This window comes from Myotis myotis, unplaced genomic scaffold, assembly GCF_014108235.1.
Source record: "Myotis myotis isolate mMyoMyo1 unplaced genomic scaffold, mMyoMyo1.p scaffold_m19_p_4, whole genome shotgun sequence".
Lineage (NCBI taxonomy): Eukaryota > Metazoa > Chordata > Mammalia > Chiroptera > Vespertilionidae > Myotis > Myotis myotis.
In genome coordinates this window covers 122,250,211-122,270,945 of record NW_023416346.1, presented here as the reverse complement: position 1 = coordinate 122,270,945, position 20,735 = coordinate 122,250,211, and the positions used below count along the sequence as shown (strand labels likewise).

The 20,735-nt window shown below is 39.0% G+C and overlaps 1 protein-coding gene across 3 annotated transcripts in view; it reads right to left on the bottom strand.

The window, feature by feature from the left end:
- The window catches only part of ADGRG2 (adhesion G protein-coupled receptor G2), a 117,586-nt gene that overhangs the window by 78,325 nt on the left and 18,526 nt on the right, over positions 1-20,735 (bottom strand). For all 3 annotated transcript variants that reach the window (XM_036305822.1, XM_036305820.1, XM_036305821.1), the window contains exon 2: positions 9,634-9,678. The gene's annotated coding sequence lies outside the window, so the exon portion shown is untranslated. The remainder of the gene's footprint in view (positions 1-9,633; positions 9,679-20,735) is intronic.

The following is a 20,735-nucleotide window of genomic DNA, read 5'->3' as shown; positions in this document are numbered from 1 at the left end:
CTATAAATGCTAGCTGTACTCTTCACTCATTCAGTCAAATAATATCTATTTTGCACCTAGTATGTACAGGGTCAGGGAGTTCAGGTATTATAGGGTTGAGGGCATAGAAATATTGGGATAAATCAAAAATTCTTAGTCTCAAAGAAAAGTGGACAATTTTTAAGAATCCTATAATTTATAGCCATCACCTGTACCAGGGTGGTGATACTTTGCTGGTCTCAGACCAGGAGGTAAATCCTTCTTCCAAAGAGGGCTTACGTTTTTTGAATCAATAAATTGTTTCATATTAATCTATATAAAAACCTAATATGCAAATTGTCCCCTTGAGAGTTTGACCAGGAGTCCGGGAGTTCAATAGCTTGCTATGATGTACAATGACCACCAGGGCGTGGTGCAGAATGAAGGAAGGCCCCGGCTAGCAGCAGGAAGGCCCCAATCAGCCATGATCACCGGCCTGGCCTAGGGACCCTACCCATGCAAGAGTTTCATGCACCAGGCCTCTAGTATATTAATAATATACTACATTAATATATTGTAAACTGCCTTCGGTTTGTTGTTTCTCTTCAGCACTTTTATCCTCTCTCTCTTTATAATGGCATATTATTGATCCTCCCAAATGAGTCACTCAAAAGAGAATGCTAATATAGTTGTGCAAAAATGTAGCAGTGTCTCTCTGGAGGAAAATGTGTCTGCTACAGCTACACACAATATTGATGAATCTTAGACATAAAAGAATGCACATTGTACATGATTCCATTCATATGAGGAACAAAAGCGGGCAAAACTAACTGATGGAGTAGGAAGTTGGAAGAGTAGTTATCCTTGGAAGAGGGAGGGGGTGTAATAATTAGGAGTGGGCACAAGGGGGCTTCTGTTACATGGATGTGTTCAGTCCCTGAAATTCACTGAATTGTACACTTATAGGTAAATCATAAAAAGCTTCATTTAAAAATTAAAAAATTAATTTATATCTTATTTCTGAACTCAGTTCCCCTGAGAATTTGTTGAGAGAGAGAGAGACATCGATGTGAGAGAGAACATTGATCATTGCCTTCTGTACTTGCCCTGACCAGGGATCAAACCCACAATCTAGGTATGTGCCCTGATGGGGAATCAAACCCAAAACTTTTCAGTATATGGGGCCAACACTCAAATGAACTGAGCTACACTGGCCAGGGCTGCAAACATATTCTTGAGTTTTGCCAACTCCTAGGGTAGGACCTAAGTGGCATATAAAATATTGTCAGTTAAATTAGTCATGGTACACAGTGACGAGTTATTATGGGCTAAAGCTTGGGCCTCTGATCAAAATAAACTATGCCTTTCATTGAAGAGAGCTTGTACTCCACTCTCAAATGAGGGCAGGAAATGCCAGAATGAAGGGTGATTCCAGCCATCATCCTGAAAAGAGAATAAGGATCACGAAGAGCATAGTACAGCCCGGCCGGCATGGCTCAGTGGTTGAGCATCAACCTATGAAACAGGAGGTCACAGTTCGATTCCCAGTCAGGGCACATGCCCAGGTTTCAGGCTCAATCCCCAGTGTGGGTCATGCAGGAGGCAGCAAATCAATGATTCTCTTTCATCATTGATGTTTCTATCTCTCTCTCCCTCTCCCTTTCTCTCTGAAATCAATAAAAATATATTAAAAGAAAAAGCTTAGTACAGACAAGGCATCATTGAAAAGATTGCTTTCAGTTGTTAAGCCTGAAATATGTTTCCTCAAAGCTGAATATATACTTCATAATCAGAGAAGTGTTATGGTATTTGAAGTAATATAGCTCCTATTGCCTTTTGCATAAACTAGAGAACATCCTGCTAGGTCATAAGGTCCCTAGGATCTTTGATCAAAGAGAGAAATCTATGGCTTTTTAAACTCTTATTCATTATACATTTAAGACATTTTAATCTTTTCAGCTGGAACTTTTCTTCATCTTCTGGTGCAAGTTGGATTAACTTAATGCTGTCTAGGTAATCAATAAAAATTATTTGAATAGTTACTGGTTCTTAGCAAATTTTTAAGGTGGTAAGGATGGGTGGTGAGATAGCATCAATTACGGAGAAAACTATTTGCTAGCATTTCAATAGTGAAATCTAGATCTTGACACTAGACAACTTCTCATTAAAGACTATCTCAGAATTATCTCAGTCCAGGGCCCCCTTTTATGGTTGTGGACTCTTATGTAAGTGGCAACTTCTAGGATTGTATAGTGCACAAGCTACATGACTGTGTGCATGGCCCTGCTTGTAACATTCTAAGAAATTGTTCTAGGTCTCTTCAATTTTATTTTAAATAGTATCACTATCATATTTTAAAAATCTGTATCATATGTGTAAGCTTGAATGGCAATGAATGATAAATCTATCTTTAGATATAGAATAAAGAATAAGATTAAAAGGGGGAAATAATTTGATACCATTGTAGGACAGGTCTGGGTGAGATTTACTCTCTGTTACCTCTAGTCAACTGGCATACTTTGATTATACCATGGCTTCTGTATGAATGCAATAATCAATATTTTTACTTGAATAATAAGACAGATGATAATTGTTCCCTAAGTTTTCTAAAAAAAACTTTATGCCTTTGAGATATTTACATTGAGTCTTAAGTGCTGGCTAGTAAGACTAGCACAAGGGGAAATTAAAAAGGGAGATAACTGAAGAGGTTCTCAGTACAGGTAAAGCAAGAACTAAAAGGTGAAAAAGCAATTAACTTGGATCATTCAACTGTCAAGAAGTCAGAGAAATCCAGGGTTGTTTTGGATTTTTTTAGAGTCTTCGGTTTTATTACTTTTTAAAAAGAATCAGGAAACTTAGTAAAAGCATAATTAAATTTTGATTGAGCTCTTAAGACCCTGATACAGCAAATATCTCAGAAAAAAATGTCTTCAGTGTTCCAGGAATATGTTAGGTTAAATTATTTTGACCAAACCTTCTGCTAAAGACAATAAAAAAGCATTTTCTTAAACATATCAAAGACTTGACAAGATAGAAAAGAATCACCAGGCCAAAGGTGAAGCCAAAGCAGGAACTCAGAAGGGTAATATATGCAAAGGAGCTGCTTTTGCCTGAGAGTATGAATCTACTGAAGCAAACTTGAGCTCCAGATATGAAATACAAAAGAAAAGTTCAAAGACATGAAGAAAAGTTTAGCATATACTTAAATAAAATTCAAAGAGGAGAGGATAGGGCAGAGCCAATGTTTGAAATGATAAGAACTGAATGACCCCAAACTAGTGAAAAGCACCTACCCACAGATTCAGGAAGCCCAAATACTCTCTACAATAAATAAAAGAGATCTACAGCTAGACATAAAACAGTGAAATTGAAAAAAAAAAAAAACAAAGACAAAGAGAAAATCTTAAAAGTACCCAGAGAAAACAAGACAGTTAATCTTCAAAGATTGGATGTTAGACAGACATCTATTTTCTCAGAAGCAACAATGGAAGCCAGAAAACAAACAAAATTGTTACCTTGTTAATTGCCTTCAAATCTTTACTGAAATAAATCCTAAAGGATATATTCAGGCAAAAGTTGTAAGATATGAGATGCAACAAGGAATAAAGAACAAAGAAAGCAGTTAGTATGTAATCAGGCCCATTCCTAACATATGTAATTTAAAAAGAGATCCAGTTTGCCCTTATCCTTCCACTGAGCCTCTTTCTCAAACTACAAGAGGCTTTGTTTATATATATGAACACCCCAACCCGTGTATCCAAACCCCCCTATCTCCTAAAAGCAGTGTCATCCTTTGTACAACTGGCAACATGGCTTGCCCTGGATAAGAGGCCTGTGCAGGTCCTGGAAATAGGTACATAATGTTTGGATAGGGAATTCTAGGGTCCTGGATTCCCAGAGCATGAAGCAAGGGTTAGTAGAGAGGGAAGCAGGCTCCAGGTGGGAATGTCTTTGTCTCACAGACTTCTCACTCTCTAGAGAGGTGTATGACTAGGGAAGGGCCAGAGAGAGGACCTATAAAACACGAGACACAGGCCAGAGACCCCCATTGCCCAGAGCTAAGGATGGCACTAGTTATTGGTAAATCCAAATGAACTGACCATATAAAATATCTATAATAATAAAAGGGTAATATGCTAATTATACTAAACATCCTTCTGGGTGTCCTCCCTTCCAGACAAAGCTGCAGTGGGCGGGGGCCACGGCAGAGGCAGCAGAGACAGCAGAGGCCCCCAGCCGCAGTGGCGGTGGGCAGGGGCTGCGGCAGAGGCCCTTGCACAAATTTCATGCATTAGGCCTCTAGTCTATATAATAAAAGCCTAAGTGACAGTTCGCTATGATGTGCACTAACCACCAGGGGGCAGACGCTCAATGCAGGAGCTGACCCCTGGTGGTCCGTGCGCTCCTACAGGGGGAGTGCTGCTCAGCCAGAAGCCGGGTTCATGGCTGGCAAGCACAATGGCGGTGGCAGGAGCCTCTCCAGCCTCTGCAGCAGCGCTAAGGAGCAGCAAGCTGAGCAATAAGGAACAGCAAGCAGGCAGGCGGTAAGGAGCCAGGGGCCCTGGACTGTGAGAGGGTGCAGGCCGGGCCTCTAGTTAATAATATCTTATAGAGATAACTGAAACATGATAGAATAAAAATATGACAACTGTATATATATATATATATATAATCTTAGGTGTACCAGTTAATTAGGAAATGAAAAATAAAATTAGTCTTCCAGGATCTTTGTATTATCTTAGAGGAGACTAAAGCTATTGATTATCTTTAGACATTGAAAAGGTCAGTAGACATTGTAATTTCTATAGTAGCTACTAAAAAATAAAAGTGAACCATATAATTTTCTAACTAATGGAGTAGGGAAAATGGTTTTCAGAATATTTAGTCAATCTGAAAGAAGGGAAGAAAAATAAAGAATGGTTAGGAACAATAAAAGATGGTAAATTTAAACACAATACAAATCAATGATTCATTAAATATAAATGGACTAAATTATTCAATTAAAAGGCAAAATTATCAGACTGGAAAAAATACAAAATCCAACTATATATGCTAAATATGCTATTTACAAAGACACAACTAGAACATGATACAGAAAGTTGGAAAATAAAAAGATGGAAAAGATATGCAATGTCAAAAGAAAACTAATATGTTTGTACTAATATCAGACAAATTATACTTTAAAGCATTACCTATAAATCAAATGGTTCATCCATAAAAGATTCAATTCAATAGGAAGACTGAACAAATTTACATGTGAATGCAACTAATAATATAACCTCAAATACACAAAGCAGTATTTTTTACAGAAATCAAGGAGAAATAGAAAAAATTCAAAATCATATTGAGGGATATTCATGCATCTGCATCAGCAATAGATAAAATTCAAACTAAAAAGTCACAAAAGATATAGAATATTTCAATATTTAACCAACTTGACTTAAAGACCATAGAGTACACAATCATGTCAAGTGCACATGTAATATTTATGAAAGCCAACCAATCCAAAACAAGTTTCAAAAATGTTTTACAGAATTGGAAAAAGAAAAGGAGAATGTTCTCTGACCACAACACAATCAAGTTGTCACAACAAAAAGTTAAATTGTTATTAAGTAAATAACTTATGTGTCAAAGAAGAATTCATAACATATATTAGAAAATATTTGACTTGATCAATAATAACAACACCATAATCAACACATGGGGATAGAGCTAACGATCTTTAGAGTGAAATTTATATTTTAAATGTGCATTTTAGAAAAAGAGAAAGGCTTAAGATTAATAAGTTAAACTCCTCGGGAAGATTTAAAAAGAACAGCAAAATAAACCCAAAGGAGAAGAAAGGAAATAATAAAAATAAAAGCATGAAATAATGATATAGGAAAAAAAACATAAAAAACCAAAGGTTATTAACAAAGCCAAAGCTATTCTTTGTAAAGTCAATTCTGGCAAAATTAAGAGGAGGGGAGGAAGGAAGGAGGGCAAGGGAGGAATGAAAAGAAAGTGTAAACAAATAACCAATAGAAAGAATTTCAAAAGCAACTTAACTGAAGGTGCTATAAAAATGATAAAAGGATCTTAGGGACAACTTTAGTAATGTTGGAATCTAGATAAAAATGGGAAAATTCTTAGAAAAATATCTTATCAAGAAGTAATCAAGGAGAAAGAATAAACCTGAATAGACATCTAACCATTAAAAGTCTCAAAAATTTTCCCACAAAGAAAATTATAGGCCCAGATGTTTTCACATTTGCTCTATCAAATACTTAAAGAATAAGAATTCCAATCTCACAAGAACTCAAAAACTAGGAAAAGAGCATAGCCTAACTCATTTTTATCAGGCTAGCATAACCCTGGTGCCAAAACCTGACAAGGAAAGTCTTCACAGTTTTACCCATTTTATAAATCAAATGAGACTATTTACAAAATTCTCTGGAATGCTCACAAAAATGTCTAGCAGCAATTTTTAATCGTGTAAATTGGGGTCATTTGAATAAATATAGGACAAAATGAATTATTTTGAACTTCAACAACAACATTTTTGGAAGATGAAGTCACCAAGAACTAAAGCCAACAATGCTGTAGTAAGATAAACAGCATCCCATATGAAAGAAAAAAAAATACCACAAAAACAAACAAAAAACCCCACAAAACAATGTCCTAAAAATGACAGAAACTGGGTTAACTGGTAAGTGCTGGATATGAACTCCCAAATGGATGGCAGCTTTGTATGTCATTTTTCATAGCATAAAGTAAAGTCAATGGTGAACTAGACAGGATGATTGTAATATAAAGCTTTCACATCTCTAGAAGCAAATGGAAGGAAAATTATTTGTTTGGTCTTTACAGTGCAAAATGATTTTCTTAATAAGCATTAAGTGCTTTCTAAAGGGAAAAAGTAGTTTTACTCAATAAACAAGTGAATCAATATCAGACATCAAGATTAGAAGTAAAATATGCCATTAAAGTAAATGAATATTCATAAAACCTTGTGAAAGGTGTTATATTCTTTAACTCCCTTGCTTATCTCCAAATTTCTCCTACTTGCAATCTACCATCCTCGATTACCCATGTGCGAATTACCCAAGGCAAAATGAAAGCCTACTTTATCTCCCTTCACTCTTCAGGATCCTCTCCCAGTGTTCGTAGTAAATGTGTTCAACAACACAAACAAGCAGAATAGCCTAGGATACAAGAGCATGAATGGTAGAGCCATATGCCTTTCTTCAAATCCAAGCTCCATCACTTACAGTGTAACCTTGGCTTATTCCTTAACCTCTCTGGACCTAAATTCTTCATCTGAAACAGTGGAGGTAATGACTGGATCTACCTCATAAGGTTCCTGTAGAGATGAAATGAAGTAATATATTGAAGGTCCTAGTATAGTCAAGAAATGTTAATACAAACATAATTAAAAGATAAGTTTACAATACACTCCTGAGCTAAATGTAAATAGATTTTAGAATTATTTTCTGCAGTCATTCATCTGTAGAAACCTGACAAGGAAATAACCAATATCTATTGAGGTTCTATTATATGAAAGGTACTACACTACAGACTCGGGATATAATAAACAAGACAGATATCTCTCCTGTGTGCAAGAGCTCACAGCCACTACTTAGATTAATTGGCCATTGGTGTGGCCAAATAGTGATTTTTTTAAAACTTAAAAAAATCTTTCTGCATGCTTTTTCTTCATGGTCCATGAGACTCATCTTGGCCTGAAAACAAAACAAGGCACCAGAACACAATATCTTCTTCTATATAGACTTGGTCTTCACCTTACCCTAACTCCCACAGCATGCAACTCTACCCACAGCAGGCACTCAGAATATATTTTTAAAATTATTTGGTTCCAAATCAGTTGCTGCACAATAATTCTATAAATAAGTAGAGAAGAAAATAGGAGACTCTCCTTAAAAGCATCCTCAAGGTATTGATCTGTACTGGGGGGGATGGGAGCAGGGATGGGACAGAAGTACATGGTTTATATCATCAGATCACATTTGAGAGGCAGTGAGGTACTAAGGAAAGCAAACCACCCACCAATATTCTGCGCCTTTTCTTGCTTTTGTCATCACTCTATGCCAACTCCTGCTTCAAGTTCCAGCTTGGACATTCACTAGTTGTGTGACTCTGCACAAGTATTTTAACATTGTTTATAGCAATAACTTATTAGCATTTATTGTAATAACTATGTTTTTATAATCTAAACTAGAGGCCCAGTGCACAAAATTCATGCACAGGGGAGGGGAGGCTACCTCAGCTTGGCCTGCACCCTCTCACAGTCTGGGACCCCTTGGGGGATATCTGCCTGCCGGCTTAGGCCTGATCCCCAATCCTAAATTGGCAGGCAGACACCCCTCTCGTAGTCAGGACCCCTCACTCCTTACCACCTGCCTGCTCACTCCTTACTGCTCAGCTTGCTGCTCCTTAGTGCTGATACAGAGATGGGAGAGGCTCCTGCCACCACTGCTGTGCTTGCCAGCCATGAGCACAACTTCTGGCTGAGCGGTGCTCCCCCTGTGGGAGTGCACTGACCATGAGGGGGCAGCTCCTGCATTGAGCATCTGCCCCCTTGTGGTCAGTGTGCATCATAGTGACCGGGCGTTCCAATCGTTCTGCTGTAACGGTCGCTTAGGCTTTTATTATATAGATGGAACTACCTAACAGTCAGTGTGCCCCCCTGAGGGGTCCTGGATTGCGAGAGGGTACAGGCCAGGCTGAGGGTCCCCACCAGTGCACTATCAGGGCCGGGGAGGGACACGGGAGGTTGGCCAGTCAGGGAGGGACTGCGGGAAGGCTCCAGAGAGTATCCAGCACATCTCGCTCAGTCCCGATCCGCTGGACCCCAGCAGCAAGCTAACCTACTGGTTCGAGTGTCTGCCCCCTGGTGGTCAATGTATATCGTAGTGAGCAGTTGAGCGGTCTCTGCATATCATTAGTATATTATGCTTTGATTGGTTGAACGGACGACCAGACACTTAGCATATTAGGCTTTTATTATATAGTATTATAATAGGATAATTATAATTTAGAATAATTATAATAAGTATTTGTATTGTTATAAGATTTATATTATTTATACCAATGAAGTCCCAGAAATAACCACTATTTATGAGTCTCAAAGGAAACAGGAACTATACATCAATAGTGGCTTCAGAATTTCTATGTAGAAGGGAGTTAGGAGCAGAAATCTCGTTGGGAGGAGCCTTTAGAAGCTGCTGCACACAACACTTTAGGTAAGAGAGAGAACACTTAAATGTTTTATTTCAAAACAGAAGAAGAGCTGTTGGAAATAAGGAAGCCAGTCCAGGGAGAAAGAAAGGGGAAACAGTGAAACAAAATCCCTAAGAGTTCTATGTACAAGTAAATGATCATTCTCCTTCCCTAGATTTTACTGCACTGTCATTTCAAAATCTGTACCTACAAAAACAGTGGGATTACAGAAAAGAAACTGTTCAGCCATGGAATCCCCAAGGAAAAGAAAATGTCTGAAGAGAAGAAGGCTCCAAGTGGGTGGGAGTGAGGAGTTAAAAACAAAACAAACAAAAAAGAATACAGCAGTTAAGGGGGTGGGAATTTGGAATGAAGGAGAGTAATTTGAAAGGGAAAAAACACACAACCAAACAGTTCATTATTTCTACATTACCTCTTAGAAATAGCCTCACTTACCTGACAGGAAGTTCAGGAGGAAAGATGGAGAAATTCTGCACAAATCTGAAAATAAAGAAAAGAAAAAAAATAGATGAATGGAAAGGGGACCTTCTTAGCACCATAATGCTTCAATACTACAGTCAGCTCATCAAGCAGAGGCTGTACAGAGACCTCTACTATATACCAAGGCTTGAACTTGGCAGCAGAGTTACAAAAGAAACAGAGGATGCAAACCCTGCTCTTAAGGAAATATTACAGACTGGAAAACAAGCCAAAGCCAGTTTGGGGGGCTGACCTTGTTAATGCCTTAGTAGCATTGTATTATTGCTCAGTCTCAGGCTTCATTAATGGCATCACACAATGGTATCCTCTCATGTGAAATATAAACATAATAATTTTTAAATCAAGATTTGCAAGAAGAAACCATCTACAGGGTGATCTTGGAACCAACTAAAAACAGACTGTTATGACAGAAGTTCAGTGCTCTAGGAGGAATCCAGAATATAAATTCAAAGAAGAAATAAGGAGTCATGGTGAGTTTCTATTGATCACAATGTGTTCTTTAAGAGAAACAAAAGGAGTAGTTCTTAGTAGATTAAAGTCCAATATGCCAGAGAAACTTCATTAAGCAATGTTTAAAGAAGAAAAAAATGAAGGCCAAGCATGTTGTCCTGTCCTAGAATGAACAAATTACAAACACATGTCCCAGTGCTCAATGTAGAACGAATGTAGAATTAACAACTGAAAAACATTAAAATAATCAAACAAACTAATCAACTGTGACTTGAATACAGAAATAATTGCACTCCACATTTGGGTGAATAAGGATTTTCTACATAGATATTTTTTATGAAATTTCACAACTCAAGCACATTGCCTCTTCCAAAACCTTATTGATAACCACAAATAACCACACTTAATATTTCCCAGTAATCCAGTTTATTAATAAACAACACAAGACTCTCTTTGCCCCTCTGGACCACTTCCAAGTAAAAAAACAGGACAAGTAACAGTGAAATGTATTGCCCTCTGGATGAAAAAATGTTAAAAGCTTACTAGTATCCAAAGCTGGAGAACATGTGGGAAAATGAAGCCTTACATACACGATTGGTGTAAATGTAAACTTTGAGAGAATAGTTTAGCTATGTTTCAAAATTTTAAATGTGCATACCTCTTGATCAGAATTCTAATTGCAGAGATGGTCCCTACAGAAATATTGACACATATACGCAAAAATATACACACATTGTCATTGAAACTTTAAGTGAGGGGGAAAGAAAGCCTAAGTATCCATCAGTAGATGAATAGTTAAATGAATGATGGTCTATCCATATTATGGAATATATTTAATGCTTTAAAAATGAAGTTGGCCTATATGTATTGACATATGAAGATTGTCAAATATAAATCAAATGAAAAAATCAAGTTTATTAAAATATAGATGAGAGTATGTTAAGCAAAACTATATCTATACATTTGGATACATTCACACTTGTCACTATATATTTATATAGTGTATCCAAAAAAGCCTTGAAGGAACCCATCAAGCCTCTACAGATAGAAGTGTGATGGAGAAAAAGGATGAAGCCCAATTTTTCCTCCATGGAACACAGACATGTATTCATGTCTTACTTATACAATTAAATATATTTCTCCTAGAAGAGAAAAGCAGAACAAAGGGAGAGCCAAGCTATTCGGGTTCTCCAAACAGAGCTCCTAAATCAAGCTCAGAGGGAGGCTAACTGGGAGGTAATGCCATCACTTGCTCAGCTGATGCCATCTCCCCTGGCCCTGCTCTAACCCAATTAGAAAGGCTCCATTGAAAGCCCTAGGATTTCTGGTATCAGAGCCAAGAAACCAACTTTCCAGCCGGGAAGCAGGAACTCACTTGAGCAAGTTGTGGAAAAGAATGTCAAAAGCAATGATGTGAAAATGTCTGATGGACACAGAGGCCTAAACTTAATTAAAGAATTATACATCTTTCAGCCTGTGGATGCCTCCTTGTCACTATCGCCACCACACACCCACCAACCTGTATCTCCTAAAAAACTAAACAGGAATCAGGATCCGATCAGCACTAGCACTCCAGTAACAAAACATAGCCACTGCCAATGTTTGGACTTCTTACATCATTGAAAGAAAAGGGCAAGTCAAAAAAGGAACCATATGGACTTATGTAAGACATGGCAAGGAACAGAGAAGCTTCTCAGAGAAGAACGGCAAACTAACCAATTGCTAGGATTAACTGAAACCTCCCCCAGTTGCGGACTGCCCCAAAATATGACATCAGGGAGGCTAGAAATGCATCCAATTTCCTCTATTTACCAAGCTGGCTAAAACCCAGGGCAATACCAGCGTGACCAGAAAAAAAAAAAAGGTGAAGGGGGGAAGGGGGACAAGCAGACTCTACAAGTGGTTTGGGTGGGAAGGAAATTAAATCTGTATGTACTTAGAGCTCTCCAGTGTAGAGGAAGCTCTCAGAAAAGCTGTATCCAAGAACCAGAACTCCTGTGCTTGGAAGCCCTGGGTGTCAGCTATGGGGCCCATATAATCCTGGGGATAATGAACAAAACAGTGAGCAAAATACTACACAGGTAACAGCAGCCACAGGCATTTGTCCCACTGCCTTGGGGTAATGTGATGCCGCCCCAGGATCAACCAAAGACAAACCCAGTGACATGAAGCATCCTGGAGGGTTCACCACTTCATTTAGAACCTAATGATTAATTAGTGGCCCAGATTTAGGAGCAGAGTCTCTCCTAGTTCCTGGCAATATCACTGATACCATAGAAGAAAGGACCAGGAGAAAATGAGGCCTTGAAAATTGGGAATGGGGATAGATACACTCAAAGAGAAACTTCTCCACCATGGTAGGAAAAGCAAATTGCATAGATAGAAATGATGGTGAAGGTTAGGCTGTGGACATATACAATACAGGAAATGGTTGGGGATATGCAGGTTCTTGACTGTAGAGTGGCAGGTATGCCATTGAGGAACAAATAAGAGTGGTTCTAGAACAGTGGTTCTCAACCTTCCTAATGCCGCGACCCTTTAATACAGTTCCTCATGTTGTGGTGACCCCCAATTTCATTGTTACAAATTGAACATAATTAAAGCATAATGATTAATCACAAAAACAATATGTAATTATATATGTGTTTTCCGATGGTCTTAGGCGACCCCTGTGAAAGGGTCGTTCCACTCCCAAAGGGGTCGTGACCCACAGGTTAAGAACCGCTGTTCTAGAACTTTGTGGTGGCCCCATTACTAATGAGACCCTGTCTAATAGGACCTTTACCTGCACACACTGGTTTGTTCAGTTCTGGATGCCATGATTCAAGAGGAGTTAAATTGTGAGATGACTCTGGAAAACCAAAGCTAATTTATTCAACAGACACTTACTGAATGCCTACTATGTACCAAAAACATGGCCACTCTGTATGGTTGTGCAGGTTGCGCTCTGCACAAGGGCATTTGACCAAGAGTACCATTAGAATCTGAATCCAGAATGCCAGGCTTTCTAGAAGTGCCATATGAACCAGCTGTGAGCTCTGTCACAGGTATAATGGGAGCTCTGAAGAAGGGCACCTAATCCAGTGTAGGGAAATTGATCCAGGAAAATTTCCTCAAGGAGATAACAGTTATGCTGCCTCCTAAGTGATGTGCAACTCCCTTTGTGTGAAGAAATGGAAAAGAGCATTCCAAAGAGAGGAAATGGCCTAAACCAAGACATGGAGCCAGAGACTGGCATTAAGTGGGCATGACTCAGAATCAGTTTGATGTTGCTGAAGCATAAAGAACAAAACAGTCACTGGCCAGAAGGTACCATGGAGATATGGAGCAGAAACCTTATGGAACATATTAAAAATATAATCTGTGAATAGACTGGGAAAAATCCACTTTGCATGTCCAGATGGAGGTTGTGATGGCTTATGAATAATATCCACTATGTATACAGGGCACTCACAGAAAGAAAATGGTAACTAGGTATACTCTGTCTCTACTATGGGCAGAGATGGTGCCTAAAAGGTGGTTTAAACCACAGCCCAAGGGATTTATTAAACAGCAGGAAGAATGTACTGGTATTGATCATTATTATATTGTAGAAGTGACTGAGAGAGCTTTTGGAATTGCTTTCTGTAACATTGAAAAGATGACATATTAATCACTGGCAAGGCTGCCTGCTGAGGTGGAATGAACCAGACCAGGAAAAACAGCTGATGGACCTCTTGCAACTGTTGGTACCAGGCTGTTTTTCTGCAGCAATGAAAGCTTTATTTTCTCTCCTCCCCTTTCTCCTGTCTTCTCTTTGTCTCTTCCCTTCTTCTCCTCTCTTTCATCCTACACTTTCCATCTTTCCCTTCCCTCCCATTACCTAGCTTGAGACTTGCCAAACATACTCCAGGGACTAGAATTTTCCTGGTTACCTCTGCCCAGAGCTGAAGAAGAGGGAACAATATTAAAGACCACCTGGTGAGAAATCCACCTTTGAATGACTCCATAATCAACAGACCCAACCCTCTTAGTGAGGCAACCACAGCCCTCCACCTTACATGTTGGAAGTAAAGTGTTTCAAAACAGCATGACTTTCTTTAGGGTGTAAATAGTCACCACCTTAAAAGTAAGTGCACATGCAAGAACATACCAATTACTTCCTTTTCAGAGCATTAATTTGCTATTTCACAAAAACCCCCACATAGTTGATTTTTTTAAAATGCAAGTCTTACATTAAGCTTCATTCATACAAAGTTAACTAGAGGTAAACTTTCTTCCATTTATATGAAAACAATCAGGAAAACTGAATTTACATAATTACTGCAACCTTAAATCAACCTCAATTTCCATGCCTGATATTTTTCTAATTAACTCTTAACTTCTCTTTCCACTGGAAAGCAACAAATACTGAGCATTTTCCTCTATTTAAGCTGTTTTTATATTGTATTGTCAATAATGAAATAAAATACAACTAAAAAATACATATATGAGAAAGAAAGAAACAATTGTACAAGTAGGATGGGTCCCACCAAGTAACTAAGAAAACCACCATGCCAGTTTTTCCTTTGTTAAGTTTTTGTTGTATATTTGACACTTGGGCTAGAAATTAAAATTCTTCTGTTTCCAAATTTATTTGCCACTTGAGATGTACTAAACACTTAATTGCTTCTTAGTCTAATCCAGTGAGAAAAAGACAAGGAAACTTTTACCCATAAAGTTTTCATTGTTCCCACTGTAAATGAGTAAGAAGTGACATTATTATCTAGCCCTATTTGACAGATAACCTATGGAAGATAGGCACTTGGTGATTTATTGATATCATTTTTTAAAATTCAATGTAAGAACCTCATATTCAACCTCTACACTGTTATGCCTCAGTCAACTTTTCCAGCATAAGAAATTACTAGCACTTTCCCTTTTGTGGCGGATTGCAAAACTGGCCATATATTCTCCCTATCCCAGTATGCCTGTCCATATGCAATGTGACTGCAGCTCTACTTATCAAAAGGTGGTCTTTTTCTCCACCCCTTAATGTGGGCTGGCCTTGCCACTTGCTTTGCCCAATGGGACATTAGCAAATGTGATACTAGCACTAGTTTACAAAGTGCTTATACATGGAAGTTTGCTCTCTCTTGCTGCTCCTGGAACCTCAAGCCACTATGTAAGCATGTAAACAAGCCTGAACTGGCCTGACAGATGGTGAAAGGCACATGTCCAGTCACTGTCACTGGGCCAAGCCCCAAAGACAGTCATCTACTGACTGGCCACTGACTAAAGGCGCCTGAGTGAGCCCAACTGAGACCATCAGGACCATCCAGCTGAGCCCAGCCCAGACTGCAGGCTCCAGAATTGGGAACTAACGAGATGGATGTTGCTTTATTTAAGCCCCCAAATTTGGGGTGTTTTGCTTCACAGAAAAAGCTAACTTGTATACCTTCTTCTTTATTCTTTCTCTTCCTCTCCATCTACCCTTCATCCCCACCTTTCCCCCCAATGCCTCTTGCTTTCTTTTTGTCCTTCTACAATAACTGCAAGTACCCATTTAAGGGCCCACTGGGTATAAGACACTAACCTAGGCTAGTTCTAATTCAAAGCCTGCCTCATTTTCTTCCAACCTACACCCTCTGAAGCCCATATAAGCAGACTCCGCAGACCTTGCATGATCTATGGGCCCCACTCATGAAGTAATTCAGCAAGATATTTCTGGGGACCAGAAGGCCACAGTGTTGACTCTTGGCAGTTGGCAGCCCATCTCTAGGCATTTGCTGGTGATTATCTCCCTGGGAGAGTCATTTGTCACTGTGACCTATTGAATGGACTCCTGAGGTATACTCTAGCCAAACCCTCTGTTCCTTGCCACCAGAGACGTATAATAAGAACATGGACTTTTCAAGCCAAATGCCCAAGGGTTAAGAGTTATACCCCTTCTCTTACATGGCTGCCCTGGCTGCCCAGGCTACTTGAGCAGAAAATATAACTATAGGAAACAACCCACTGTGAGTGCTAAAGCGCTTAGCTTTCCATTTGTTTACTACATGAATAAAAGAAAATCAATAGGCTTATCTTGCTAATGACATCAAGTCGCTCAATATAACTCAGAAGCCAGAAAGAAGGTCATTTCTTAAAACGCTTTTCTTCCTCTCCCACATTTAGAGTGTACTTTATCCCCATTCTAACTTATTTTTCCCCTGAATGATTTTTTTCAGACTTTTAAAAAGCTTACTTTTACGTCATGTCCTGGAACCTGCCATTTGTGGTTACAGCATTAATGTTTAGAAAGGTCAATTTAGGTGTCGGGGTTGAATAAATGTTCATTTTAAAAATGATTTTTAAATGGGACTCTTTCTCCCTCAGAATGCCCTGGAGAAGTTTTCTTCTTTTCTAGGTGCATGTGTAAATGTATTTTGAAACGGAACACCAAAATGTCAGGTGGACAGAGATTTTATAGGCTCCCATCAACAAATGTAAATCAGAAGTGTATCCTCTGGAGTACATCGCTAAGATTTTTCACAATTTATCAGTGCAGTTTTCTGGCAAAGGAAAACTGTTTTACCTCAGACATCTTTCAGTTCTCCCTTTCTATGTTCTGTTTATAGGCCTCCCTGTTTGAAGAGAATTATTTTTTCTCCTTCTCACCTGTTCTTGATAGGAATAATGCCCTCCATTTGTATAGTAATTTATGGTAGACAAGATGCCTTCAGCCCTAACCGGTTTGGCTCAGTGGATAGAGCATTGGCCTGTGGACTGGGGGGGGGTCCCGGATTCGATTCCGGTCAAGGGCATGTACCTTGGTTGCGGGCACATCCCCAGTGAGGGGTGTGCAGGAGGCAGCTGATCGATGTTTCTCTCTCATCGATGTTTCTAACTCTCTATCCCTCTCCCTTCCTCTCTGTGAAAATCAATAAAATATATTTTTAAAAAAAGATGCCTTCACATACATTATCCCAGTTTGGACACAAATGTTTACAGAGTAGCTGCCAGGCAAATTCCTAGCATCATGGTAGGTACTGGGGATACACTAGAAAGCAAAATAAATCCTGCCTTCAGGGAGCTTATCATCTATGGGGAAACAAAGATGTGATACAAATATTAACATCAAGAAATGCAAAACTGAAACTGTAGTGCCACCAAGAAAAGTGTGTGGACCTCTGAATGAACACAAAGGGATTTGACCTACAGAGTCACAGCAAAGAGGCAGGGAAAGACCATACCAAGTAGCGGAAGCAGTATGTGCAAAGGCACTGTGGTGGGAGGGAGTCCAGCCCATGTAAGGAACTAAAAAAAAGGCCAGAGTGAACAGTACACAGAGGAGTAAGGAAAGCACTCTGAGAAATTAGAATGAAGGAGTAAGCAAGGCTCAAATCACACTGAGGCTTGGTAATCAAGGTGAAGATTCGTGTCTTGTTCTGAGAGCAAATAAAAGTCACCAAAAGAATTTTAAACTGAGTGATGTGTTCACACTTTGATAAGATTGTTTTAGCAGTTGAGTGGAAAATGGATTAGAGGGGGACAGAGTGGAGGTGGGGTTCCAGTTTGGGATTTCTTCTCTCTGCTCTCAAACATTGTTCTGAAGGGCTGAGCTATCATTAAAACAAAAATCCAAACTAAAAGGTATAATCAAGGAAAGGGAGACTATAGACTTGTTTATGTCATGTTACACACATGAAGATCTACTGAAATATTATGAAAATTACAGTTCCGAAAAGGAGAAAGATTCAAAATAATTATACAAGTCAGTTTTCCCTTTGCACCAGGAGTCAGCAAACTTTTTCTATAAAGGATTAGATAATAAATATTACCAGTTTTGAAGGCTGTAGGGCCTTTGCTGCAACTACTCAACTACACCACTAGCAAAACAGCCATAGACAAAAATGTAAATGAATGAGCATGACACCAAAAGGTAACCAGTTCAATTCCCTGTCAAGGCACATGCCCAGGTTGCAGGTTCGATTCCCAGTCGGGGCACATGCGGGAGGCAACCAATCAATGTTTCTCCTTCATATCAATGCTTCTCTCTTCTCTCCCTTTCCCTTCCCCTCTCTCTCTAAAAAAATAATAACATCTCTGGTCAACTCCCACATGTGGATGAATGGTGTTATAAAATGTGCTCATAGTCATAAGAACCTGCTTTGAGGACACAAAAATAGGATTGGCTGATTCTATCTTTTGTGTGTTTGGAAGGTAGAGGGCATAGAAACATGTTCTACATCAGAGGGACTGAAGGAGATGATGGTGAACTGGAAAGCCTATGAAAGCCTGTGTGGAGTAGGACTTCTCTCCTACTCTGAAAGCTCTTAATTTTTGAGATATGTAAAAGACCACTTCTCAAGACGTATTTTTGGTAAGGTATTGCAACGCATTAAAGAATGCAAATTTCAGTTACATTGATCATTAACAGATGAGTTTGATGGTGAGGGGGGAGACTACAGGCAAGGATGACTGAGGAGGAATCAATGGAGTCAGGCCTGTACAATGTGGGAGCACTAAGATGGGATCCTGCTGTTAGCTCAAGAGGGCAAAGGGGGAGAGATGAGGAAGAGACTCCCAAAGAGGGGCTTTGCCTACATTATAGGTCTGCTCAGCTGGTCCTTAGAAACTGAAAAGCAATGCCATTCTAAGCAATTCTCCTATATCTAGGAAAATCTCCCAGTTGCTAACTGGCCTTCTCATTTTATTATTTTCCCTCCCTCATGAGGATATTCTCTTAAAGCATCAACATTGCCTTCTCCTTTTGCTTACGTTGTCTTCAAATGACTACTTGGCTCCACCGGAAGTGGAGTTATTTTTGCAGACTGGATGGTGTGAAGTAGGGTGGGGAAAGCCTCTGATGATGGAAACTCCTCTCTCACCAGAGAATTTGTCTGTGGCACCAAGCCCTGGCCTCACCAGAGCAGAGCCATCCACTTTCTTTTTTTAGAACTATCCTCTTTGACCCGCCCAGTGCTGAGATTTGTCAGTGTGTTTTTCCAGGATACCTGGCAAACAACAACTTGACAAGTTCAATGGTTTTCATTGACAACCCCAAAGGAGTCCTCTGAAAACTGCAAAACTAGACACACAAATAGCCCATAAAAATCATACCTCCCACAAGTGTCTGGACCCTGCCTTTTTCTAAATGACTCCCTCCAGCACTGATGCAGCATGGGTGGCTTTGCAGTATTTTTTAAAATGATTTTTCCGAAACTAAGGTGTTCCAACTAGTGTGGGAGTATTATTTTTCCCCCTTGAAGTAAGAGACCAGCTCTCCAGATAGTTTGGGAAAATGGGAGAAGACCACATGAGTGAAATAACTCCAAAGCTAATCTCTTGCCACCAGACCCCAAAATCTGCATGAACCATGAAGTGTACTGGGTCCACCTGGTACAAGGTCTGTGACTCATTTTAATACACTGCAGGGAAAGTAGTGTGATATTATGTGTGCACCAGTTAGCTAGACCTTGAACTCTACTCTCAGAGGGGTCAGCAAACTTGATAGCAGAAAAGACCACTCTCCAGAAACAGCTCCTACAAGTCCTTCTGCCACCCAGACCTGGACCAACAATCCACACTTTGTTAGAGTATATACTGAAAAAACATTCAACTAGTGAAACTAATGACTTAACTAGAATGATGAATACAATGCCAAGGAAAATAATAACATTATTTCTCTCATCTGAAGTATAATAGTCACGTAGGTTAGTCTCTGGGATGGATGAACATTATTATAGTAAAAAAAAGTGTAGGGTGAATATAAAACAGAATCTTTCTGTTAGTCTCCTGGCTTCTCATTGGGAAGAGTTGGGTTGAAAGGAAATGGACCAAAATGGGAAAGTCAGGTTACAGCTAGTGGAATTCTTCAGAAAGCAATATTCAGTAACTTCCTAATTCCTTGTGAATTGTCAATAAATATTAACCATAGCAAAGAAAGGTTGCTGCACCCAATCATGAAGCAAATGGCAGAGCGTTTCAAGGAGCATAAATCCCTGCCTTTGAATTCTGGCTTTGCCATTTGCTGGCCCTAAAACCTTGGGCAAGTAACTCAGTTTCTCTGTGTGCCTTAGTATCTTCATCTGTAAAATGGAAATAATATCAATACTATGCATCTGCCAGTTATTAGTACACATAAATATGTCAATACATATAATATGCTTAAAACAAGTCCTTGCACATAGCAAATGCTCAATAAATAGTAATTATCGGTATCATAGTTAGAAATATAGATTAAAAACAGTATTTAATGTAAAAATGATCCTGCCTGAATACAGCTGTAGTGTGCTCATGCAAGTAAAAATGGATGTACAAATCTTTACTCTTAAAACTCACATTCAAAAGTATTATAAAGTGATTTTATTCTATAGTAACAATGCCAAATCATTGGCAAAATTGCCAAAGCGTTTTTACATACAGGATATTGCAGAGAAAAGGGAGGTATAGCAAGGCAGTGAGATATTTTTACTGAGTGACCAATCACAAGTTTCATGATGAAGTAGTCACACATATTTAAATGCCTCCATCTCTACCTCAAGATTCCTTACCTATAACATGGGTATAAGCATATATTTGTGAATGGAAATTCTAATGAAGGAATAGTGAGTAAGTATAGGAAAAGTGCTCAGCTATTAGTGTTTTCACCATCATTAACTTCT